The sequence below is a fragment of the Schistocerca cancellata genome, chromosome 5, assembly GCF_023864275.1.
Source record: "Schistocerca cancellata isolate TAMUIC-IGC-003103 chromosome 5, iqSchCanc2.1, whole genome shotgun sequence".
Classification (NCBI taxonomy): Eukaryota; Metazoa; Arthropoda; class Insecta; order Orthoptera; family Acrididae; genus Schistocerca; species Schistocerca cancellata.
Genome location: NC_064630.1, coordinates 320,958,551 through 320,986,328, shown reverse-complemented (window position 1 = coordinate 320,986,328; position 27,778 = coordinate 320,958,551).

The window sequence follows — 27,778 nt, the reverse complement described above, 5'->3', positions numbered from 1 at the left end:
GAGAAATTTGTGGATGTCGTTGTTGATCTTGTGGCATCGTGAGTTAATAAGGACATAAATGGGCCACTTTTTAAATACTATCGGTCAAGGTATGGAGTTATGGCTGAAATGATTATGACAATGTCATGAGTAAGTCATGGAACAATGGGGGCGTGTTTTATAATCAGATGAATCACTCTTTCTCGTACACTACGTCAACCGATCAGGATACGTTTCCCAGGATTTCGCCCAATCAGCACTTGCATATTTGATGAACATAGCTCAGTGCTCGCAAGACTCCAGTTCTTTACATACATTTTCGTGAGTCTTGAGCACCCTTTAACACTGATGAATATAACGATATGCCAATTATATAACATCTGGTACTTTAACAACTGCAACGTAGAGCAACCTTCAGATAACGTACAGAAATACGGCACCACTTGGAGACATTTGGTGCTGTATACCTCGGCGTGCGCGTGAACAGCAATTTGAGCATTGGCGTTTACAAAAAACTGCATTCATTTTCTGCTTTCAACTTTCTTCCAACAATATGTGCGTATTTGTTGGTTCTTCAGTCAGACATGGAGCTGGTGGCAATTTTTCACTACTCGTTTTTGGCTTGTAGCTGAACACTAGGAAGGGGCAGGTCAATTCCTTCACGGAATACTGGCGACTAAGGAGCGCAGAAAGTACAACAAACGACGCCAGCTTGTGCACGATCTAGTAAAAGTTGTTAATATTAGTAATATTAATATCGTACAGATAGTGTGCTGTAGAGGGGTGGGGGACGATTGGAAAAACCAGGGAGTATAATGCTACGGAAATTTAAAACAAATAAAGGTCTAATATGTGCGGTAGGTAAGCTCATCTTAACTTCAACGCGAAGAGACGTCATATACAAACACAATTACGAAGTATTTGACGAAGGAATACTATAAAATGGAGGATATGTCTATTACTTGGCATTTCATCAAAATGATGAAGATGACAGTTTTTGGTAGATGAAACGTTACATCTTTGGCATATCTACCTCACTTGCTACAAGTATTCTTAATTTACCTGTTGTGGTATTGGACTTATAAGCTACAAACGTGCTGGTCCCGGTAGATTCTTGCTCGATACGTATATTCTATTACTTACAGTATGTCTCACACGTGTACAAGCAGCTAATATGGAGAAGCTGTTCTTTTGTTTACGCCGATACGAAATCAATTCAGTACCCTGCTTATATTTATATCAGCACAATACTTAAGATAAAAGTGCTGCGTTTAAGGAGAATGTACAGGTATTTCAGTTCACTGAAGATGTCTCAGTACAGTAAAGCGAAATACATCTAGCAAAATGAAAACCACATTTATTCAGCTGCACATAGACAGGTTTATACAAAAGATCATTTATAAAATATTACTAGCAAGTGACATAGTCAGATCAACATAAAAGTATTTCCTGTCGACAGGTACAATGGGATAAAAAATAGTTGTCGATGTTGTAAATTTATTTCATATTTAATGTTGGTAACCAGTTTTCGTCGTTAGTGACATCTTAACACCAATGAACGGTATCGTACCTGTACCCTTGCAGTGTCGAGGAAGAAAATGCCGGAACCAGATCTTTCCATGGCTTGCAAATACAGTAGCACAATACATATTTCAAAAGTATTACGTTTAAGTGAGAATGTGTACTTACGAGGTGTGTTCAGGAAAAAGGTGAACTAAATTTTCATATTTTTTTAGGAAAATTACATATAAAAATATTACAGACTGGTTGAGTGTTTTTCCAGATAATCGCCATCCCTTTGAATGCATGCGGTGAGCCGTGGTACAAGCTTCTTTATACCCTCTTCGAAGAACTCACCCACCAGCTCCTTCCCTCACTTCAGAACCGTTTTCTGAACCTGATCGTAGGTTGAAAATTTAATTCCACTCATGTGTTCTTTCACGGAAATATTGGATAGTAATGTGAAGGCACCACGTCAGAGGATTTGGGGGGAAGGGGGGTGTAGTTCGAAACATCCCACCCGAATGAGTCCAACAGTGCCGTGGTTGCTAAGACTGTGTGAGGACGGGCGCTGTCGTGCAACAAGGGCACACCTCTCATCAGCTCTCTAATGATCTCGTTGTCGACGGGACGTTAAATAGCTGTCTCCTCTTTCTCCTCCCATCGGCATTCCCCTCTTGTGTTTTGAATGCTCTTCTAGAGTTTTTTTAGGGTCTAACAACATCGCTGTGAACTGATAGTCTCCCGATGAGGCAGAGATTCGACCAAAACGATGCCTTTGCCCGAAATAGTAGTTTTGAATTTTTGACGGAGAGGGAATTGGTGTGAAGCCACTGTGACTACTGTACTTTTGTCTCAGGTGTGTAATACGTCACCCACGTTTCATCTTCAGTCGCAACAGAGCTCAGAAAATTCTTATCTACCAACTTAAATTACTCAAGCAACTCGCAGCAGCTACTGACCCAATTTTTCCTGTGCTGTTCTGGCAGCTGTTTTGGGACCCATATGGCGTATAGTTTCCGGTATCAATCGTTTCTGTGAGTGCTTGTGTAAGAAAGTTCTGGAGGATTTTTGATCATAGCAGAAATTTGGTCCATTGTCAATCGATTGTCTTGACGAACAGTTTCCTCGATTTTTTTGCGCCAACTGATCAGTCAAAATGAAAGGTCTTCCACTCCCCTTTTCGTCATGTTGTTCCGTCTCCACTAAACTCCCTACATCACTTAAACACACTTTTTCTGTACATTACACCTTCTTCGTAAGCCGTATTAATTTCCGAAAAAAATTCGCTAGGTGCTATTCCTTTCGCGAGTAAGATGCGAATTACAGCACGTGGTTCACATTTGGCGGGATTTCATACCGATGTCTTTCACGCAACTGTGCATTACATTGTGAGTTTCCGTACTACCATGTTCCTCCGGTGCTCGCTCTGGTGAACGGACCCCTCTCTACCTCTCAGTGTTGTCAACTCTCAGAAAGCAAAAAAAACCATAGCTCGTTATTGTCCGACCGGTAGAGCGGTGTGCTGACCACGCGCCCTGCTATCCGCATCCTCCGGGATGGTCCCGGTAGGGCACTCGTGGTCTGAAGACGGAGTTAATATAAATGTAACTGTCGTTATTGTCACAGTACACTCACTTCCAGAAAATATTTCGTAATTTAAATATCTGAGGAAAAAATAGTGCGAAATGCGTCTGTCAAAACAAAAATTATATTTAGTCAGTTGTAGATAGACAAAAATAAACAAAAAATGTTTGTATAATGTTAGAATATCTTTTAACTTTGAATTTTGCAAATGATTTTTTATGCATTAGTCTCATGGTTCCGTATCTCCAGTCATCCCAGTACGACTTTTTCAGGTTTTCTCAAACTAATGTTGTGGCAGCAAACTTCCGGTTAAGCCGTCTTCAAATCCGAATATGACGGCTGCAAGAGTGATCTGCCAGTTTATGTAAGCACCATGCACGGTACATCGTAGAAAAATCACAGGGAGATTTTACTGCAACGTAGTATGCATAGTGCTCATAGAAATTGACGGTTTATTCCGGTATCCGACATGTCCACAGCTGACGATAGTCTTATGGAATTGAACTAGATACGACGATAGAAATATATACAATCTATCCGGCCGCGATGGCCAAGCGGTTCTAGGCGCTTAAGTCCGTAACCGCGCGAGTGCTACAGTCGCAGGTTCGAATCCTGCCTCGGGCATGGATGTGTGTGATGTACTTAGGTTACTTAGGTTTAAGTAGTTCTAAGTTCTAGGGAACTGATGACGTCAGCAGTTAAATCCCATAGTGCTCAGAGCCATTTTTTATGCAATCTACATGAAGGTAAAATTTATTACAGTTATTCAGGGTGTAAACTCGTAGAACTGTGAATTCAATTACTACACAGTCACCACTTCTGATTTCTATTTCAGTAAGGCACTCGGCTTTCGGATAAATTATGTCTGTTTTAACTGACTTTTCAATATTTGAAGTCTTTGGATAATATGTCGCCAGTCCTGCCTATAGTAGAGTCTTTGTCTTTTGCTGCTGCTTGTTTTTTGAAACTGTAGACGCTGCTTCTCCATAAAGTGCTGCCCGAATCTCGTGGTCGTGCGGTAGCGTTCTCGCTTCCCACGCCCGGGTTCGATTCCCGGCGGGGTCAGGGATTTTCTCTGCCTCGTGATGGCTGGGTGTTGTGTGCTGTCCTTAGGTTAGTTAGGTTTAAGTAGTTCTAAGTTCTAGGGGACTGATGACCATCGATGTTAAGTCCCATAGTGCTCAGAGCCATTTGAACCATTTTGAACCATAGAGTGCTAATCTCTCTGTCAGTAAATATGTATATTTTCTTTTCTTTACTTTATTTTTACTTTTGTATGGAATTTTTTTTCTCCATTTCACTTTTATTTTTGCATGGAAATAGAAAAGGAAGATAAATCGTCAGTTACATGGCTTTCACTTATTCGTCGATAAGCTGTACTGCACGAGACTATATTATTTTCCGCTATAACTTTATGGTGTCCTTATAACGTCAGAGCGAGGTGGCGCAGTGGTTAGCACACTGGACTCGCATTCGGGAGGATGGCGGTTCAAACCCGCATCCGACCATCCTGATTTAGGTTTTCTGTGATTTCCGTAAATCGATTCAGGAAAATGCCGGAATGGTTCCTTCGAAAGTGCACGGCCGACTTCCTTCCACACCCTTCCCTAACCAGGTGGGACCATTGACCACTTTGTTTGTTCCCGTCTTCCACATCAACCAACCAACCTTACAATGTCAACCAAACTAATTGTCTTTGAGGCACTATCGTAATTCACATCTATTGATCCACCATTGTTTGTGCAGCTCCCCTCGATAGCTGAGTGGTCAGCGTGGCAGAAATGCCATGCAAAGGGCCTGGGTTCGATTTCTGGCTGGGTCGGAGATTTTCTCCGCCAAGGGAGTGGGTGTTATGTTCTCTTCATCCTCATTTCATCCACATCGACACACAAGTCGCCGAAATGGCGTCAACTAAAAACACTTGCAACGGGCTACCGTTCTACCCGACGGGTGGCTATTAAAGATGGGTCGTTCGCGAACTAACGGGTCCAAAGGAACGGTTCACCAAGATGAACTGAACGAGCGAGGAACGAATTCTAAGGAACGGTCTTTCATAGTTCACATCGGTAGCGGTTTTCTTCGTATAGTTCCTGAAAACGGGAAACGCTTGGTTTCGTTCCCGCAACGGCACGTCGGCCGGTCTAGTTCCAGCCTCGGTTTCCTTCCCGTCTGGCTCGGACGCCCATTCTAGATCTGTTTCAAACCTTTTTTGAACCATGAATTTCTGGTTCTTTTCATATTCTATCAGCGTCCACGACCGATAACTAAAATGTATTTTATAATTACGTTAATTACATAAAAATTACGTGGTACGTAATACGCACTTTTTTTCAGGTAACGAAACGGAATATCAGATTACTTCACTATTTCTGTAAACAGCAGAAGAAATGCTTGTACAAAAGCAGGATTAGTTTGTTATTACACGTGAAAAGGAAGTCGGAACGGCACACACGAGTGGCTATTTTCCGTCTTTTTTTTTTTTATCCAAGTTGAAAGGGCATGTTCATTGTTGTGGGAGGTAGACCGACTTACAACCGAATGAAGCCCACGCTCCATAATCGAGTGTCTGGTGTGACATTTTGTAAAGAGAATATGATAACTGCTACAATATATATTATTTCAGTGGTACAGGGTGGCGCACGAAAAATCGGCCCCGAGTACTAGACTGCTCATAGTCGCCCACCAATCGTCATCTGTCGTTTCAAAGTTGTTGTTCGCATTAGCTTATTTGTTATTTCTTCACTGTCTAATTATTAGATGTTTACCTATTCTGCTCGTAGTGGTCAACAAATCGTGGGTAATTGGCGAGCAGTCTGTACTCGGGGCCGGTTTTTCGTGCGCCACCTTACATTATTTCACTGCGATCAGCCACATTACGCTACAGTTGGCTAAACGAGAGGTTTTGCACAATCACGAAAATCACAAGTGTGTGAGAATTCTGTTATCAATAAAATCTCTGTACTCCAAGGGGGAAAGCAAGTGCCCCCTCTTGGCGCCTTCCATCTTCAGTCATCTATGCTACTAATTTTCAGTTTTTCATAAGAATCGTATACCAAGCACAAATGAACGATGAACGAGTAAAAATGAACGGTTCCCAAAAAAAGAGCGATCAGCAGTGAACTAGTTCCCAAGGCTGAACGAGTTTGCTATCTCTAGTGGCCATAACCATACATTTCATCTCATTTCATTTGGGGAGCTGCGTAGAGCCGATGCCTGCAACCACTTCCCTCGCAACAGAAGACTACGGTGTCGACAATTGCGGCGGCAGCGTTTAGTGGCTGGCGGCTGTGCTGCCGCTGCTCGCCGAGATGCACGGCTGCTGTCGGCTGTCACGGGTCGCGTGACGGACAGCTGACAGCGCAGTCTGCCGCGATGATGTAGAGCACAGAGCACACAGCACACGGTACGTGTGACGAAGTGCGCGCCCTGCCTCCCACGCACGGGTGATATATTTCCAACCGTCTCAGTGAAGCATCTTGTTCTACGTAGCAGAGAGCGCTGCACATTGCTAATTAAAGCTTTCCCGTGTTTCGTACTCATGTTAAAAATGGTTCAATTGGCTCTGAGCACTATGGGACTTAACTGCTGAGGTCATCAGTCCCCTAGAACTCAGAAGTACTTAAACCTAACTAACCTAAGAACATCACACACATCCATGCCCGAGGCAGGATTCGAACCTGCGACCGTAGCGGTCGCGCGGTTCCAGACTGTAGCACCTAGAACCGTTCGGTCACACCGGCCGGCTACACAGGTTAAATTTCGATTCACACTGCTCGGAACGGAATGGGATGAAAAGGAATGTAAAAACGTCCCACAATGCATGTCAGATGGTGACATTCGCACAGAACTGAACGGGACGTCAAGAACAAGGTTTCACGGGGAGAAAGTTCTGATGTTGACATTGGTGGGGGGAGATTTATCGTCTTCTGCAAACATCACAAGTTAATCTATTTTCACTTCACTCCCTCATGTTATAACAACAGATTTTTTTTTATTTTTATTTTTTTTTTTTTCACTATCGTATTGACCAACTAGGATCACGTTAACAACTTCAGTTCCTCTTCTTCCTTTGTTGTTGTTTCCTCTTCTGTCCATGTTGTCCCCGATTTTTTGTATCTTCTACTTTGAAAGCCTACCAAATTTAGTATTTTGTTTTTAAAACGGTTTCTTTCTGCTATTTCTGATTCTTTAATGATGTTTCTTTCAAGATCTTTTCTTACTTCTGTAATCCATGCTATTGTCGATTTCTTATTCCAGAAATATAGGAGTATTTGTTTTGTTAGTCTATTTCCATCCATTCGGTAGAGATGTCCAAAAAAGGTTAATCTTCGTTTGGCCATTACTTCAGATATTTTCTTTATAATTTTGTAGATCTCGTCATTACTTCTTATTTTCGAACAATCTGCAGTTTTCATTGCACCCATTATTTTTCTAATAATCCTTCTTTCCAGTACCTCTAGTTTGTCCATCTTATAGTTCATTGTTAGGTATTCAGATCCATATAAACATTCTGCTCGTACCTCTGTGGTTTAGTGTATTAGTTTTGTTTTTATAGATATACATTTCTTGTTGTAAATATTTTTGGCCAAACCATATGCTCTGTCCATTTTGTTAATTCTTAATCTTTATTTTTATTATTTTATTTTACTTTCGAGAAATATTGAAAACTTTTCAAGACGACTTCGATACTTTCTTGCATCAAATGTTCGGCCACAAGAGGCCATATATTTGAAGCGAAAAATGATTTTGGTGTTACAATAATGAACAGACCTGTCACTACAGTGTCTGTAAATAAGAACAAAACTGATGAAGAAATTATCGTTACATAACATTCTCTTAAGTGAAAAAGTCTGTGCTATTGAAGGAGAAAACCACCGTTGTTTCCAACTTTATTTACTACATAGAAAAAAACAATGGATGAGGTAAACAGGTTTTTTTTATATTCCTTAATAAATACTCTTTGACGTGTCTGTACGTATAAATTTTAGCCTGCAAATAAATATCGATATTTTGGAATGTTGTTTCGTTTCTCAGTTTATCATACAATACTGATCAGGAACATCCGTTATTACATTTTTCTTTGGCTATTAATAAACTTAATCGCTGCTAATATCTTAACCGTAGGATATTAAAAGGGGGGAAAGTTACAAGGCTACTTGTACCATTGTAAACTTTACTACCCCACATTTTGTTCATTGGAAATCAAAATTTATAGGTTATGGATTACTTAATTACAATTATTGGAGCTCCACTGGTATGTTATACATCAAAATGTAGTTCGTTTTTCCGTTGGAACGACGGCATCTACCAGCAGGCCAGTACAATCTGTCACACAGGTTGTACGTGCGATGTTCGAAGAGCACTGGTATGAGTCTTCCGTACTCCTCTAGCTACCTAACTCTTCGGATTTAAATTAAATCGAGAAAATCTTTGGTACCACCTCGATCGCCATTGATGCTCAACCGAGAAACCTAACTCAGCTGGCCCTGGCACAGGAGTCGACATGGACCCACGTCACTGTCAGTACCTTCCAGCATATGAATGACTCTGTATCTGCGCGTACACAATGCAAAAGGTGGTTATTCAGCCTGTTGACAGGTGGTCACATTAACGTAACTAGACAATGTATAGTCTGCTTTTTTGGTATTATAGACGGTATCTGACAGCCTCACTTTCACTGTTCGGTACTAGGCTAAAGAACTGAAGTCGTATTAATGTTCTGTCTAGTGTAAATTTCTTTATTTTACGGTGATGTCACCCGACTTTCTGTTCCGTTATGTTAAAGTCTAGCGTAAATCGTCCTTAATTCTGCTTAAGTACAAACAAGATTTGTTGCACAATGTAAAACATGCGAGAGAGAGTTTCACTGTAGATCGCTGTTCTCTGTCTTTGAACTATTATTTTTTTATTATTTTTCTTGTTATATTTTTATTTCACTTAGTACATCGAATTCTAAAATGTGACTAATTACATATTTTGACTTATTTGAATTGTATTGTCAGTATTTTTTTAATTTTGCAGATAATCATATATTGTCGAGAGAGCATACTACAGATTAGCTACACGATACAATGGTAAATGCAAAATAACTGTATTATTATAGGAAAAGGAACTCGTAAATGAAATCCTGCTCTGAAACTGCTAGTTACGTATAATGAAAAAGGAGGTCTTTCTGGTAAGCTCTCATCTCAGAAAGAGAGAAATAACTAGATTTTATCAACAACAGAGCTGTTTGTAACTAACCACTCTAGAAATATTATGGCTATTTAATTGTATTAAAAATTCTACGTTCAACAATGCTGCACAAGTAAGCGCTTGGATGTCATCTGGCACTGACTGCAAATCACTGTGGAGACGTCTTCCAGAAATTTCATCAGCCAGCTTGTTTCATCGACGGGGATCATTACTTCAGTGTTTTCAGGTATCTACTAATGATTTTCATATTTCTGCTGAGCGGTGACAGGGAATGTTTGATAGTGATTAATAGACAATTTCTTTCGCAGAGAACCTTCTGTTGCGACATATGATGTTCTGAACTCTTACAATACTGTTCTTTTTAATAGAATGTTTCCTTATGAATTAATCTAACATTCACATAATATTGATTTTCTACGGCTGTAACTTATATTGCATTCTTGGCCTAAAATTTTCTTGCGTTTAATAAATTACGATTCTTTAAATACAATTCTTAATACAGAACAATCTTCATATGCAAAAGCTGCTCCGGGCGCTAGCATGGAAGTGGTTTTGGGCCATTACTGTTCGCAGTAAACTGTATGCATACATAAATGAAACAGTGAACAACGTCGGATGCTCAATGATAGTGTTCCTGGATGTAGATGTGTAAGACCACAAGCTTCTGCCACCATATATTTAATACTACATTTATTGTTTTCGGTTTTTATTTATAGTAGATCACTATTTATTATGGACAAGTGGATTATTAATAATTTCATTTGCTGAATCTGGCTAGCACCACGCACTAACAGTTTCTTATTGCTGCATGTCTGGGAGTTAATTAGAGCTAACCACTGAATGCCGCTATCAGTTAAAGAGAGTCTGGAAAGAGATTTGTCGTTTTCTACAGCGATGAACATTCACTACGCTTAGGCAAAGCAGAGCGAAGTGGTGGCACTTTACAATGTTGGGGCTACAGAATAATTTTTCAGTATCTAAAGCAAATTGAACTCTGTTTTTATAAGAATTAAGAAGTTTGTAAATTGTTAAGTTACAGAGACATAAATTTATATGTGTCTGAGAAAGAGGCCGTTTAGATGCTGCTAGCTGTACTGAGGGCGGTTGATAGTAGTGTTCCGTTTGGCGATCCGCTGCGTCCCTATATAAGTACAACCGAGAGGCAGCGAGAAGAGAGACTCTGCACCAAGATATCAATCTGTTCGGGTCAGTTAAACACCTGCGTGTGTAGTGCCTCGGATGACGTCAGAGCCTGGCAGAGGTCAAGGGGTTTTTGGTGAAAGTAAGAAGTGAACTGGCGAGGACTGTACACCACCCTGGATGGCACAGATTTCACAGAAGTAACTATTTATGTGCCGCCCGCAATGTTGACAAAACCTCTTGGCAAGTGGCGAGATTATTATTGATTTCTAACGCGAGCAATTAACGTTTGAAGATCAGAAGTCAGGGCGATAGACTATGTTACTTGGAACTTCCCGTATATGTCGCCACTGAACTGTTAATAGTGCTGTTTCCGGTAGAATATTAAGGCTTTTATTTTTTGGGTGTGAATTTTTAGAGAATGTATCACTCAGTTAAAACTCAAAACTTTTATTTAGAGTCATAGTTCCTGATTCCGCTGAGTAAATAGCAAGTAGAAACGTTTTCTTTTTCAACGAGCGCAAAGAGTAATGTGGACTTGCGGACTAGAAATTATTGTCAGTATGTTCTCTATCGTTTTCTGGGTGACCGCAAAAATAGTTTTCAGGCTCTTGTAGACGGTGAAGGTAGGTGTAACGTACTCACAGACAATTTAAGGTTATTTTCATAACGACGAAACGAAGTATCGAAAATCTGGGTTGTTTACCCGTCGATCCAAATCCTGCAGGTATCGACTGAAGACACTTTCCTCTGGGGACCGTCCTAGAGATTTCACTGGCAATAGCCACAGCGGAGAATCTGGCTGTTAAAGTCTGAGAAGTGCTGCTTGCGACACGAGAAGTGCATGCAGTCGTTTTTCCTTGAACGAAGCTGTTATTCTGTTTACTGGAATGACTTTATGGAGTCTGACGTTGAAGAGCATCTTTACGGGAGAATACTTCCGTCGAATTTCTGTTTCCAGCTAGTGAGAAAACAGAAATTGTGACTCGTGTTCTGTCTTGTGCTGAGGTAATTTCAACCCTAGGAGTTGGCGGACAGCATATTGAGTCCACTGTGTAGGCAGAGAATTGCAGGTTCACCACGGACATCATCTGCACAGCGGCTGAAGACCCAACGAGCAGAACATCGCCACAGTAAAACTGCCCTCCGTGGGCCAATAGGTGATACGCGCAATCCAGTTCAGCTGTTAGGGGCACACTCACAGCAAATTCGTTGAGTTCTATTTATTTCTCCACTGACTTTCTTTTCTGTAAGTGACGGTCAGAGTGTAGGTCTTCTGTTCTCGCTTCTAACTTTGTGCCTGTCTAATGACAGTGGGCGGGGGGTGGAGGCAGGACCGGGGACGGTGTGAAGGAAGCCATCCTGATAGCAACGATTGCTTTGATGTACTTCGCTTTATGGAAACACTAGGTGCAGGTTGTCAACGGCAGGGTCATTTTAATCATCTGTAGACATGAGAAGTCCATTGCGAAGACGACAACACGCCATATGTCACATACACCACGGGGGTTCCAGGTGTAGCCAGAGAAGTCTGAACGCACGGAGATGCAGAAGTACTTGCAAAGGATTGACGTCTGGTGAAGGGATTGCCAGCTGTTGCGCTCAACAAATTTATCGTATTGCGCATAAATAGACGGAAAGACCATTTACTACATGATAACATCACTGCCGAGCAGCCACTGGACTTGGCTACATCCATTAATTATATAGTAATTTACATACAGAACCAGTACAAGCACAACAACCAAAAAAGAACTAAGCATACGCGGGATGCAATGGAAAAATCCTCAGGATGTGTAGTGCATCTACGAAGAACGTAACATATAACATCTTCCTTCGATTGACCTCAAATATTAATCCACACTTTGGGGCCATTGCTAAGCAGTAATAATAGAGGAAATAAATAATATGAAAGGAATTTTGGCACCTCTCTTCATCAGGTCATTCAGTAAGCACAAAAGTGTCATGGAGATGCTCTTCCAAGTCAGGTATCAGACGTTACAGGAGAGTCGTTCCGCATCACGGTGTGTTTTGCTGCTGAAATTCCGAGATCGTTCATTCCTAGAAAGTACTCATATTTTTTCCACAAGAAGTGTTGTTTCTCGATTCGGTGAGAGAAGCCACTTTTCTTCCATGAAAGTCATAATTCTGAGCACAGAACATACTCCGCAATTCTGTCTTACACCAGAGAGGAGTTGGCGAAATCGCCCTTAAGTTCTGTACATCCGTTGTCTTATCCCCTTCGTATAGAAGAGTGACCAATCGCCTTTCCAGTCATGTCCACCAATGTAACAATTTTGGGATGAGCTAGAACGTCAACATCGCTCCAGACCCCGGCATCCAACATCATTTCCTTCTCTGGTTTCGACTCTTGAAAAAGAATGGGCTCCCATTCCTTCACAAACATTCAGACAACTCAATGAAAGTGTCGCCATCAGAGGTGAAGTCGTCATCAAGGCAAAGGAAGAACACACCCCGTCTTAACGTCCACTTATATATGTCAGCACACTTTTCATGAGATAGTTTGTAAAAGAAGAGCACACTGGATTCGATTTCTTCGAATGAATGGCTGCTGGATGAGCAAAAGAGCCAACAACCACTTGATGTCTCTCCTTATTATCGTGAAGCAATTCCCAAACCTATTCAATACATGCCTTTCGGATGGTTGTCATAACTTGTCGTAAAACAATTTCTGGACGGAACACTATGAGCTTGCTACCATCAGGGAACCGTTTGGTGCCAGATCGGAGATATATGCCGATCACTTACCGATAGGGGTAGCTGGTAGGCTCCGTGAAGCGTTTAAGACAACAGAACTTCCTGCTGTTCCAATAGAGTCGCTTTTTGCAGCGGTCGTATGAACTTATTCGCAAACAACAGTTAACGATTAATTTAAGGTTCCGGAAGTGAGTGCTGAGGCAAATATTTGAATTTTTGTTGAGAACCAGTTCAAGCTAATGATTCAAACTGAACTCTGCGGAACAGTCGATAGAGCTTAAAATCTTTTTTGGACAGCATGAAGCGTTTCCAACCCGCAGCCAGTGCCACATAATGTTAAACATATTAAAAGTGAAGAACAAAATTAATCACAACTTTAAGAGGGAGTAGTTTTTACAATTATAATACAGCATAACTACAGCCCCGTTAGACTGTATATAGTAAATGTTCACGTTAATTGTTTAGGGTTACTGAACATTCCCGTACGGATTATTATGTACTACTCTATTGGTTAAGAATGGAGTATCATCGCATTCATGGGCATTTGATTTTGAGTCAGTGGAAAACGTTCAAGAAGAAATATCTTGCCTTGTTCACCGTCAGTGTGTCGAAACTTGTGAACTGCATGTCGAAATCTGTGTGTCTTGTGTCAAAAAGTTTTGCTTTTTTCCTTGGTTTTAAATACATGTACTCTAAAATTATTTCATTAGTCTTTATGGCAGAGAAATCAATAGAAAATCAAACGGGTATTTCCTTTAAAATCAAGCAGCTGCTTGTAGCGAAGATCGAAAATCCAAATAAGTAAAAAGTTTGGTACTGCAAACTATACACAGTGTCGACGATAGTTAAAAACAGAGATCAAATTACGGTAAAATTTGAGCACTTTATTTCTGAAGCAGAGAGAAAAGGCATGAAAATGACTAAAAACGAGGATGCACAGTGATTGTTTCGCAGAAAGACGCTAGATTTCAGAACGCTCCTCGTATCACGATCTTTATTCAAGGAACGTACAGAATAAATGAGTAGTGAATTTTCTGCAAAGCCAGTATGTTTGGAATGTTTCAAGAAAAGAAATGGATAACTGTTTAAAAAATGTTTGGGGTAAAGCTAACTGAGCTTTGATAGCTAAGTCCAGGGACTGGTTGCAGTCAACGTTGCTTTCCATACTTCAGTAATATGACACAGAAGATGTCTCCATCGTCATTAAAACCTGCATACTTTACATCTTCTATCCCAATATTCCTACAGCTTTATCATTAAAGTGACAATCGCCGAAGTAATGGGGGCGAGGGGTGGAAATATTTATGAATAGTATTTCAAGAGTGGTAGGATTTAATACGGATCCGTCCGGAAATCTGCACGTATCGGTCTTTAGGAAAAGTTTCAAACCACGGAGTCTTAAAACGCAAAAGGTTGCAATACAAACAAACAGTCGTGGGTGGCGGAAGTTATGTTCACTGATTATGTTTTAAGTCTGTATAAGAGATTTTACGGGAAGTGAAGTTGCAATTTTTGTTGATACTTTTCCATTATAAATCAACATTAATTTACTACTGACAACATATTTGTTACGAGAGATTTAGCGACAGTACTTAATTCAGATGAAACCTATATTTCACTGTCTCAGTTGCTCACTTGTTTTTACTGTCGTTAGTTTCGATCAATACAGGATCTCTTCAGATCTATGTAGTTGTTTGAGCATCCTGTATTGTGTTGTTGTTGTGGTCTTCAGTGCAGAGACTGGTTTGATGCAGCTCTGCAGCTACTCTATCCTGCGCTAGCTTCTTCATCTCCAAGTACCTACTGCAACTTACATCCTTCTGAATCTGCTCAGTGTATTAATCTCTTGGTCTCCCTCTACGATTTTTACCCACCACGCTTCCCTCCAGTACTAAATTGGTGATCCCTTGATACCTCAGAATGTGTACTACCAACCGATTCCTTATTCTAGTCAAGTTGTGCCACAAATTCCTCCTCTTCCCAATTCTGTCCAATACCTTCTCATTACTTAGGTGATCTACCCAACTAATCTTCAGCATTCTCCTGTAGCACCACATTTCGAAAGCTTCTACTCTCTTCATGTCACATCTATTTATTGTCCGTGTTTCACTTCCATATATGGCTACACTTCGTACAAATACTTTTAGAATAGACTTCCTGCCACTTAAATCTATACTCCATGTTACCAAATTTATATTCTTCAGAAACGCATTGGCAGTCTACATTTCATATCCGCCCTAAATCCGCTAACATCATTAGTTGCCGGCTGGAGTGGCCGAGCGGTTCAAGGCGCTACAGTCTGAAACCGCGCGACCGCTACGGTCGCAGGTTCGAATCCTGCCTCGGGCATGGATGTGTGTGATGTCCCTAGGTTAGTTAGGTTTAAGTGGTTCTAAGTTCTAGGGGACTGATGACCACTGAAGTTACGTCCCAAAGTGCTCAGAGCCATTTGAACCATCATTAGTTATTTTGCTCCCCAAATAGCAAAACTCATCAACTACTTTAAGTGTCTTATTTCCTAATCTAATTCCCTCAGCATCACCAGATTTAGTTCGACTACATTCCACTATCATCGCTTTGCTTTTGTTAATGTTCATTTTATATCCTCCTTTCAAGACACTGTCCATTCCGTTCAGCTGCTCTTCCACGTCCTTTGCTGTCTCTGACCGAATTACAGTGTCATCGGCAAACTTCAAAGTTTTTATTTCTTTTCCATGGATTTTAATTCCTACTCCAAATGTTCCTTTCGTTTCCTTTACTGCTTGCTCAGTATAGAGATTGAATAATATCGGGTATAGGCTACAACCCTGTCTCACTTCCTTCCCAACCACTGCTTCCCTTTCATGCCCCTCGACTTTTATAACTGTCATCTGGTTTATGTAAAAATTTTAATGAGCCATTCGCTCCCTATATTTGACCCCTGACACCTTCAGAATTTGAACGAGAGTATTCCAGTCAACATTGCGAAAAGCTTTCTCTAAGTCTGCTAGAAACGTAGGTTTGCCTTTCCTTAATCTATCTTCTAAGACAGTCGTAGGGGCAGTACTGCCTCAAATGTTCCAACATTTCTACGAAATCCAAACTGATCTTCAGCAAGGTCGGCTTCTACCAGTTTTTCCATTTGTCTGTAAAGAATTCGTGTTAGTATTTTGCACCCGTGACTTATTAAACTGATAGTTCCGTATTTTCACATCTACCACCACCTGCTCTTTTTGGGATTGTAATTATTATATTCTTCTTGATGTCTGAGAGTATTTCGCCTGTCTCATACACCTTGCTCACCAGATGGTACAGTTTTGTCGTGGCTGGCTTTCCAAAGGCTGTCAGTAGTTATAATTGCATGTTGTCTACTCTCGGGGCCTTTTTTCGACTTACATCTTTCAGTGCTCTGTCTAACTCCCCGCGCAGTATCATATCTCCAATTTTATCTTCATCTACGTCCTCTTGCATTTCCATAACATTGCCCTCAAGTTCATCGCCCTTGTATAGATCCTATATATACTCCTTCCGCCTTTCTGCCTTCCGTTCATTGCTTAGGACTGGTTTTCCATCTGAGCTCTTGATATTTATACAGGAGTTTCTCTTTTCTCCAAAGGTCTCTTTATTTTTCCTGTAGGTCGTATCTATCTTACCCCTTGTGATATAGGCCTCTGCATCCTCATGTTTGTCCTGTAGCCATTCCTGCTTAGGCAATTTGCGCTTCCTGCCGATCTCATTATTGAGACGTTTGTATTCCTTTTTGCCTGCTTCATTTACTGCATTCTTATATATTCTCCTTTCATCAATTAAATTCTATATCTCTTCGGATACCCAAGGATTTCTACTAGCCTTTGTCTTTTTACCTACTTGAGCCTCCGCTGCCTTCACTATTTCATTTCTCAAAGCTACCCATTCTTCTTCTACTGTATTTCTTTCCCCCATTCTTGTCAATCGTTCCCTAATGCTGTCCCTGAAACTCTCTACAACCTCTGGTTCTGTCAGTTTATCCAGGTCTCATCTCCTTAAATACTCACCTCTTTGCAATTTCTTCAGTTTTAATCTACAGTTCATAACCAATAGAGTGTGGTCAGAGTACACATCTGCCCGTGAAAATGTGTTACAATTTAAAACCTGGTTCCTAAATCTGTGTTTCGATTATATAATCTACCTGGAACCGTCCATTGTCTCCAGGCCTCTTTCACGTGTACAACCTTCTTTCATGATCGTTAAACCAAGTGTTAGCTATGATTAAGTTATGCTCTGTGCAAAATTCTGCCAGGTGGCTTCCTCTTTCATTCCTTACTCCCATTCCATATTTATGTACTACTTTTCCTTCTCTTCCTTTTCCTACTTTCGAGTTTCAGACCCTCATAAGTATGAAATTTTCGTCTTCCTTCACTATCTGAATAATTTCTTTTATCTCATCATACTTTTCTTCAATCTCTTCGTCATCTGTGGAGCTATTTGGCACATAAACTTGTAGTACTGTGGTAGGCGTGGCCTCGTGTCTGCCTTGGGTACAATAATGCATTCGCTATGCTGTTAGTAGTAGCCTACCCACGCTCTTATTTTTCTACTCATTATTAAGCCTACTCCTTCAGTACTCCTGTTTCATTTTGTATTTATAAACCAGTATCCTCCTGACCAGAAGTCTTGTTCCTCCTGGCACTGAACTTCAATAATTCCCTCTATATCTAACTTTAATCTATCCATTGCCCTTTTTAAATTTTCTAACCTATCTGCTCGAATAAGGGATCTGAGAATCCACTCTCCGATCCGTAGAACGCCAGTTTTGTTTCTCCTGTATCACTCTACTGAATTACATATTACAGTCACTCTTGTATCCAGAATATTCTGGAAAGCTCTTTTGGTGAACTTCCCGCCCACATTATCATAACAGGGCACACGAGCGGGCAGCAGAAATCAGAGGAACTGACAACTGCAGTCGTGTTTTGCAGTTGTCCTTCATGAATGCTCGACTTCCGCTGAAGCCTGTATTCCATACACAACGGTAGCTACGTTGTCCACTTGACTCTCGCGTATTAATTTGTTTATTGATTTATTTATCCCGGCAAGCTTAAAACCATAAGGCTCTGTCCTAAATCTAAACACATATTCTTCATATTTCACTCTGCATTGACTACGTCAGAAATACTGAAAACAGTAACAGCCACAGCAGAAAGAAACTCACTCCACTATAGAGTGGAAGATTCATTCTGGAGAGATAAAAAAAAAACATTTATTTTTGTTTGTGAAAAGTAGAGTAAAAAAATAATTTACAGGCAGATAGATGCTAGCCGCTAGCAATGACTTCAGTAAAGTGAATGCAGAGAAGCATAGGGAGAGAAAGATTACCGTGATAGAACATAAGCTACGAAGAGTGAGAGAAAGAAAGTCATGTGACTGGGTGAAGAAAAAGAAGGTGTGAGAGTATATTCTACTGTTTGACACAGAGAAACGTCCCAGTTTGTTCATTTTTAAGAAGAAGGTTAAGAGTCTGACAAAATGATATTCTGGCCGTTTTCCTGAAATGAATTAGGGTACTGAATTGTGCATAGAAAGCAGGGTAACTTGTTCCAGAGGTGCATAACAACAGTGGATAAGGAGTTGGCGAAAGTTCTTTGTTTTGTGGGTAGGCACAGTTAGGATACTACATGTGTGAGAGCTTGTATTGTGCAGTGATGAGATGACAGCTATTTGACCGCTGATGGGAGGCTCACACCCAGGTGCCGACGGAGTAGACAAAGTGTATGATAGTCACGTAACTCGCTGCCAGCAACTGTCGTAATTGGACTCATGGAGCAATGAAATGGTCAAATAGACGAATTTTGCAGATTGACATATAGTGCTACGTGGAATAACTGCTGCGCCTTAAATTACTGGAAAATGCTTCAATTAGTATTCCTAGCAGCCATGATGAAAGCAGCGCAATTTCAGTATGTTTTTGTGCACCATAATTTGACCGAGTCTTTATGACACAACATGTTCCAGCCCATTACACTATTTTAATACTGTGTTCCCACAGATATTGTCTAATTAGATACGCTCCGTGTAGATTTTTTTGGAGAACAATTTATGAAACTTTGGCTGATAGGCCAAAGCAGCCCTGTTCTACCTTAAAACGAAAAGTCGAAGAAAACACAAACAAAAATAAACCAAAATAGACGATCGCCACTTCACTTTAATAAAATCAGGCTGATGTGCTCGGATACCCTAAGCAGCAAGGCGAACGCTCGTGATAAACGGGAAATACGGGTTCGAGTCGCGGTCCAGCACAAATTTTCAATCTGTTCACTTCACCTATTGCAGTCAAGCTGAATTCAGGAATAAGTTTCAATATTTGAAATCATATATCTTCATCAGATATAAATATGCATAAGGCGAAGACGAACCTGTAATGAAAATGATAACAATAGCCTATGGCTTCTCGTTGTCTTGATTCCAAAAACCTGCACGGGAATGAGAAATTGTGCGAGTGTGGCTAATTTAATTAATAATCTATGAGAAGAAGTAGATAGGTATGTGGCACATGGAAGCTTGGGGTGGTGCGACGCTCGCGATAAGACTGAAATCCATGTTTGAGTCCCCGTCCGGCGCAAATTTTCATATGTCGCTTTAGATAGTATATCTCTACCTATTGCAATTAAGTAAAATTTCAAGAAACTGTAAGTCGTCATCAGATATAAATACTTTCCTATCAGTGTCATCAGTGATGACAGAAAATCGATCATGTGTGTTTGCCTCAGTTAATTAGTTCTAGTATCGAACCTATAATCTTCTTTTAAGGTCGCAGCTTGTTTTTGATATTCCATCACATTTGAATTTATTTCTCCCTTGGCTGCGTCGATTTTTTCATCTAACCGTTTTGAAATATCCCCTATTTTTGACTCTACTTGTGTGTCAATTTCTAGCCTTATGGTCGTGATCTGACTACTGATTTGGCTTTGGACATTACCCAACAGGGTATTTAAATCAGCTGTTATGTCTGCTTTAGTTCGGCCTTTACCGAATTTAACCGTGTATTTAGGTCATTTATCTCCGTTTGCAGATCTGTTTTTAGTGAATTTATTTCTGTTTTTACTTAATTTATGTCTGCTTTTACTGAGTTGCACAGATTTGTAAGGACCTGATTTTTATTATGCCGTCTTTCGGCCTTCTCTTTTTCTTCGCGGGCCTTTTCATCTAATCTTTCCTGTTTTTGGCTTTCGAACTTGCGTTCCATTATTGCTTCGATCATTGCAGCCAAGTCATTTTTTTCAAAAGCGGGAATAGTTTGCACACTAGGACCAGCTTCTAAAACTTCGGTCGAGGCTGTTTCTGCCTCCGCTCGTGTACCTATCGCGCGTGATCGTAATGGATAGTGAGGTCCATTCGCATCACCGCTGTCGTCTGGTTTTGTTTGTGTCCGCTGTTTACCGTCAGCCATGTTCAAACGTCAAAATGCTACAGATATTGTTTGTCACTGCCGTCAGTCGTTTGTCTGTGACGTAGTGCTATGGCTTACTGGGACCTAAGATGAAATTTTAACTCTAGGTAACAACTGACGTTCATTTACGCCAAGAAGACAAGATGGTTCCTACTAATTACAAACAAATGAAATATCACACGTTTTACCCGTTTTGAGCGTAGTTATCCGCCATATCGTAATTTTTTTTTTATGCACTGACAACAATGATACACTTTCACTGAATTTAACTACATAAGAATGGACTATGGACAAATTGAAATAAAGCTGTTTCAAGGCAAGGAAAAACAGGTTTACGTTCTGATCAACTCGAAAGATGCTACGTCACTACGACAGCTTGGCTACTGCGTATAAAAATTTCACTCTACTATGGCTGTCTTGATGGTGATACGGATGAATACTCGCGTTTTTTGGTAATTTCATCAATCGTTCTTCTGAATTAATTAAAAGGTTTTCCCACTTCTCTTTCTCGGTTGAATTGCATCCACATGAAAAAAATGAAACAATTATTAGAACAAGCACTGAAAAATTTTTAAACACATACATGAAATGATTTTTTGATCGAGTCCCTGTTCGGGCGCCAAGTGTAGCGTTGCTCTTGGGGGACGAAAATAAAAAGAACTGTTACTTTTTTTTTAATATCGAAAAAGTGAATATTTTGGTGGGCCACTTGGCAACAGAATCAGTGATTTATTACGCTATTATAATAACATACGTTGACATTATATACCTGAATAAGAGCAGCATATTGATATATATATTTGAGATCGTTCGGAAGAAACATGATCATTTCTGTGCATTCTTATAGTCGCGATGTAGTCATACCCGGATCAACACTAAGGGACCAGAAGATTTATAGACTTTAAAAGAAATGCAACACTACACAAAAAAGTTGGTTCAGAAATAATAGGAAAACGATAATGTTCCTTCTGCCTCATCCTGCGTTCGGCCCATCAGCGTGATCGTAATTTCTGATGATGAAGTAACACAAACAATAATTATCATTCAGTTAATTAAGGAGATGGAATCATCAAGGTTAATTTACGAAAATAAGCACACTTATCTTTAACACACGTTTTTTAATGCTACGTACCTTTTCATATTAAATTACAAAATGGCTAAATGGCTCTGAGCACTATGGGACTTAACATCTATGGTCATCAGTCCCCTAGAACTTAGAACTACTTAAACCTAACTAACCTAAGGACAGCACACAACACCCAGCCATCACGAGGCAGAGAAAATCCCTGACCTCGCCGGGAATCGAACCCGGGAACCCGGGCGTGGGAAGCGAGAACGCTACCGCACGACCACGAGATGCGGGCATTAAATTACAATAGCTGACCATTGTGGTTAGATACTTTATACATAACAGTCAAAATGTCCTCTTGACTCTGTCTGTTCGATATCAGTTACAAGAAACTACATGTTTTCTGATTGGAAAAAAAAAACAATTAGCATATTCATTCAATACTTTCACATAGAATATAAAATACAGTTGCGGAACGCAGCTAGTCCGCGTCCGCCTCTCATGGAATACAAACAGTAAAAGGTGAGGCGCCAAAAACCTCATTTGTCTTCAAACAACAGAATTCTTTTTTACACCATTAATCGATACATGTACATAGAGATTTACTGGCACCGCGCAAGAACGGCAAAGATAAAGAATAATAGATTCTGTCGCTGCTATGCGATGGTTCATTTCTTTTACTTTACAATTGTTCGATAACTTTAGGCCATCAGGCGTTTACTATTGAGCGTATATTAATGTTTGTGAGGCGAAAATTACTAATATTACAAACCATTGTGAAGAGAAAATCGGAACTGATCTATAAAATGTTGTCAAATGTAACCTGTTACTATCATTCGTTCGCAATGATCTGTAGTTCGCCCACGTTCGGTGTATCTCCTAAAATGCAAGTAACTGCTGTGATTCATATAGTTCGAAGCCGGTTGTGTTTCGCCTGTTTCTTTGACCATACTTGGCTGTATACAGACGATATTACTTGTTGTTGGTGAACACTGTACTCAACGACATTGTTAACATAAAGTTAAATCGGTCTGACACACAGTTGTAATCTGTCAAGAATTTTCTCAAGTTACTATTGGTTAATATAAATTATAATATATAGTTTATGTTTGACGTCAGAAGTGAACGTTGCAATGGCTGCAAGGAGATATTCCAAGATCAAATGGGGATTGTACCCCGTAAGTGTACCAACTTAGCCAGAAACTCTCCTGACATTCCTAATGAAGGAAATAGAAGAATGTAACAAGTTGACAGGGAGCCAGCAGAATTGGGGGACACGAAGACAAATTTCTCACTGACTAAAATTAATAAGATTAGATGAAACACTAACGTTCCACAGATTTTAGCACTGCTTGCAGGAAGAAATAAACGGTAGAGATGTTAACTGATGAAATGTACATTTAAAATGCCCGTTAAACTCAAACAAAATCAAGAGATGGATTGCAAAGGAGAATTTCTTAATAAAGGGCCAGCGTTTCATAAAATAATAATTGTAGAGATCTCAAGCTAGTCAACGTTAACCTATTATAAATTTTCAGAGACAATAGAACAATAAGGTATTTGACATAATGGCCACAACTTCCTCACAGTTGTTGTTTATCTACAGAACGCATCGGACTAGTTTTGCAGGAACATGTCGTTTGTAATACTAAGAAAGATTCTAATAAAGTTCAGAAGCATAGAAATAATCTGTAATGGCTGAAAAGGAACAAATGGAAGTGATAAAAGTGGATGATCGTCTAAGATGAATTAGTTGTCAAAAATGGTTCAAATGGCTCTGAGCACTATAGGACTTAACATCTGAGGTCATCAGTCCCCTAGAACTTAGAAATACTTAAACCTAAATAGCCTAAGGACATCACAAACATCCATGCCCGAGGCAGGATTCGAATCTGCGACCGTATCGGTCGCTCGGTTCCAGACTGCAGCGCCTAGAACCGCTCGAAAATTAGTTTTAATAAGTATATTGTTTTAATAAGTATATTAAAAAGAATATTAAGAAGTATATTCAAAGTTATACGTAGATAATGTTAAAACGGAAAACTTCTAAACCACAATCCTCGAAATTTCAGCTGAAGATCCTGGTTAAAATACTTGTACATGCAAAGAATGAAAAGAACATCTTTTAAGAAGGATGTCGAAGGGTAAAGGCCGTGGTTGCCCCAGCCTTCACCTGAAGTAGTGCAGGGAAATTAAAATCCGCATGGCTGGCCGAGTAAGTGAACATCACGATTCTCGACAAGTTCAATTTCTTAATTAGTGCGCCAAAGCTCCCGGTCGGTCAGATTTACGTATAGCTGCTGTTAGTTGTCAATAAAAGTCTTCGCGTACAGGAAAAAATCTAAGAGTACAGTTTTCATCAACGCTCGCAGCGATTATAAGAATAGCTCCAGCTCTCTTGAGCTAACACTGCTTAGCGATCAAGAGAAAAAGCGCAGTGCTAAGAAAAAAGTTCAGAAAGAACAGCTTTCAAATCTCCGTCCAGCAACTGTGTATTCAAGAGTCAGAATGGTCTTTCGAATAAGGTCACAACCGATTTTCATTGCTGTTCTCCTCCCTGCTCTAGCTTCAGTAACTTCGCCGTCACCTGATATGATTCTTCCTTGCTTTCTTGCGGCTAATCAGACCGGCATGCAGCGAAAGTAAAGTAAATACACATCTTAAGGCGAATGAGCAGAAAAAAATACAAATTGAAGAGGTACGTTTACGAAGACTGAGTGAATATTGAAAAGTTAGAATATCTAATTACGAGAATAACACGAAGTAGGAAGAAGTGATAAAAACAGCAGCCCTAACTTTAATATTTTTAAATTAAATAAGCACAGCCGATTTCTATATCGCACGAGTCCATTTTCAAGTCTGATCAATTACTTGTTCAGTCAGGTAAAATTGTCGATCTGGTAAAGATTATTGCTCATCCATCTTAATTTGTACTTTATTTCACGAGAATATGGCATAGTATAAATTCCGAAACAAAACGTGTCTTTTCAAATAAAAAATTTTATGATTGGGACTGCTGTTGAAAACACTTATTATTTACAGTTGTAAAACTCATTGCCCCTCCCTCTACCCCTTAGTGGAAAGATTAATCAAATTCATTATAGTTAAAGGAAGGCATGAAATTAGACATAAGAGTGACCACATACAAATAAAAATAATAGTCTAGGAGGAGCGCTCCTTGATGGTTTGGTTCGCTCCTGATATCTTTACCTACTTTGCTATAGGTATATTATTATCTGGTTTATTTCCAACAACAACCCGCAATAAATTCTGTGGGAAATGTATGCTGGGACTAGGATAGGAATCACCCCATACTTCAGTGGGATTGTAGTCTCCAATCAGACCCAATGAAGAAATTCAAGCTTAAAAGCTCGACCTACCTCACACACTTTATGATCTCCACATGGGGTATCTTGGTTAATGTGAAGTAATGTCTCGTCTGTATAATTACAAAAGCAATCAGATGTTCATTGGATATCTAATGCGTTTTGGCGGATCGTCTGAAAATTATCACATTTAGCTGAAAGACTTGTGCCGACATTTGTACTCGGCGAACATCGGTGCAGTACATCAAGGGGAACGCTTGGTTCCAGTAGTACATATCCCTCCTCTGTTCCAATGAAGTATGTAGTAAGTGCAACATTAACTTTTCTTAAGAATACAGGATACTTATAGATGGTGAAACAATCGAAATTTTTTATGACTTTATTAAATCTATTGATATATACATTATAGGGTTTCAAATGAAAAATGGCCAATATATACCAAATTTTAAAGTTACGGTCATGTATACCGCCACGCTCCCTTTATTTCTGTTACAGAAACCAGTTGTTGTTGTTGTTACGGTCTTCAGTCCTGAAACTGGTCTGATGCAGCTCTCCGTGCTACTCTATCCTGTGAAAGCTTCTTCATCTCCCGGTACTTACTGCAACCTACATCCTTCTGAATCTACTTAGTGTATTCATCTCTTGGTCTCCCTCTACGATTTTTACCCTCCACGCTACCCTCCAATGCAAAATATGTAATCACTTGATTCCTCAGAACATGTCCTACCAACCGGTCCCATCTACTTGTCAAGTTGTGCCACAAACTCCTCTTCTCCCGAGTTTTATTCAATACCTCCTCATTAGTTATGTGATCTACCCATCTAATCTTCAGCATTCTTCTGTAGCACCACATTTCGAAAGCTTCTATTCTCTTCCTGTCCAAACTATTTATCGTCCATGTTTCACTTCCATACATGGCCACACTCCATACAAATACTTTCAGAAACGACTTCCTGACACTTAAAATCTATACTCGATGTTAACAAATTTCTCTTCTTGAGAAACGTTTTCCTTGCCATTGCCAGTCTACATTTTATATCCTCTCTACTTCGGCCATAATCAGTTATTTTGCTCCCCAAATAGCAAACCTCCTTTACTACTTTAAGTGTCTCATTACCTAATCTAATTCCCTTAGCATCACCTGACTTAATTCGAGTACATTCCATTATCCTCGTTTTGCTTTTGTTGATGTTCATCTTATACCCACCTTTCAAGACACTGTCCATTCCGTTCAACTGCTCTTCCAAGTCCTTTGCTGTCTCTGACAGAATTACAATGTCATCGGCAAACCTCAAAGTTTTTATTTCTTCTCCATGGATGTTAATACCTACTCCGAATTTTTCTTTTGTTTCCCTTACTGCTTGCTCAGTATATAGATTGAATAACGTCGGGGAGAGGCTTCAGCCCTGTCTCACTCCCTTCCCAACCAATGCTTCCCTTTCGTGCCCCACAACTCTTATAACTGCCATCTGGTTTCTGTACAAATTGTAAATAGCCTTTCGCTCCCTGTATTTTACTCTTGCCATCTTTAGAATTTGAAAGAGAGTATTCCAGTCAACATTGTCAAAAGCTTTCTCTAAGTCTACAAATGCTAGATACGTAGGTTTGCCTTCCCTTAATCTTTCTTCGAAGATAAGTCGTAAGGTCAGTATTACCTCACGTGTTCCAACATTTATACGAAATCCAAACTAATCGTCCCATGGTCGGCTTCTACCAGTTTTTCCATTCGTCTGTAAATAATTCGCGTTAGAGTTTTGCAGTTGTGACTAATTAAACTGATAGTTTGGTAATTTTCACACCTGTCTACACGTGCTTTCTTTGGGATTGGAATTATTATATTCTTCTTGAAGTCTGAGAGTATTTCGTCTGTCTCACACATCTTGCTCACCATATGGTAGAGTTTTGTCAGGACTGGCTCTCCCAAGGCCGTCAGTAGTTCTAATGGAGTGTTGTCTACTCCCGGCGCCTTGTTTCGACTCAGGTCTTTCACTATTTTGTCAAACTCTTCACGCAGTATTGTATCTCCCATTTATCTTCATCTACATCCTCTTCCATTTCCATAATATTGTCCTCAAGTACATCGCCCTTGTATAGAACCTCTATATACTCCTTCCACCTTTCTGCTTTCCCTTATTTGCTTAGAACTGGGTTTCCATCTGAACTCTTGATATTCATAAAAGTGGCTCTCTTTTCTCCAAAGGTCTCTTTAATTTTCCTGTAGGCAGTATCTATCTTACCGCTAGTGAGATAAGCCTCTACATCCTTACATTTGTCCTCTAGCCATCCCTACTTAGCAATTTTGCACTTCCTGTCGATCTCATTTTTGAGAAGTTTGTATTCCTTTTTGCCTGCTTCATTTACTGCATTTTTATATTTTCTCCTTTCATTAATGCAGTTCAATATTTCTTCTGTTACCCATGGATTTCTACTAGCCTTCGTCTTTTTACCTACTTGATCCTCGGCTGCCTTCACTACTTCATTCCTCAGAGCTACCCATTCTTCTTCTACTGTATTTCTTCCCCCATTCCTGTCAGTTGTTCCCTTATGCTCTCCCTGAAACTCTGTACAACCTCCGGTTTAGACAGTTTATCCAGGTCCCATCTCCTTAAATTCCCACCTCTTTGCAGTTTCTTCATTTTAGTCTACAGTTCATAACCAATATATTGTGGTCAGAGTCCACATCTGCCCCTGGAAATGTCTTACAATTTAAAACCTGGTTCCTAAATCTCTGTCTTACCAGTATATAATCTATCTGATAGTTTCTAGTATCTCCAGGATTCTTCCATGTATACAACCTTCTTTTATGATTCTTGAGCCAAGTGTTAGCTATGATTAAGTTATGCTCTGTGCAAAATTCTA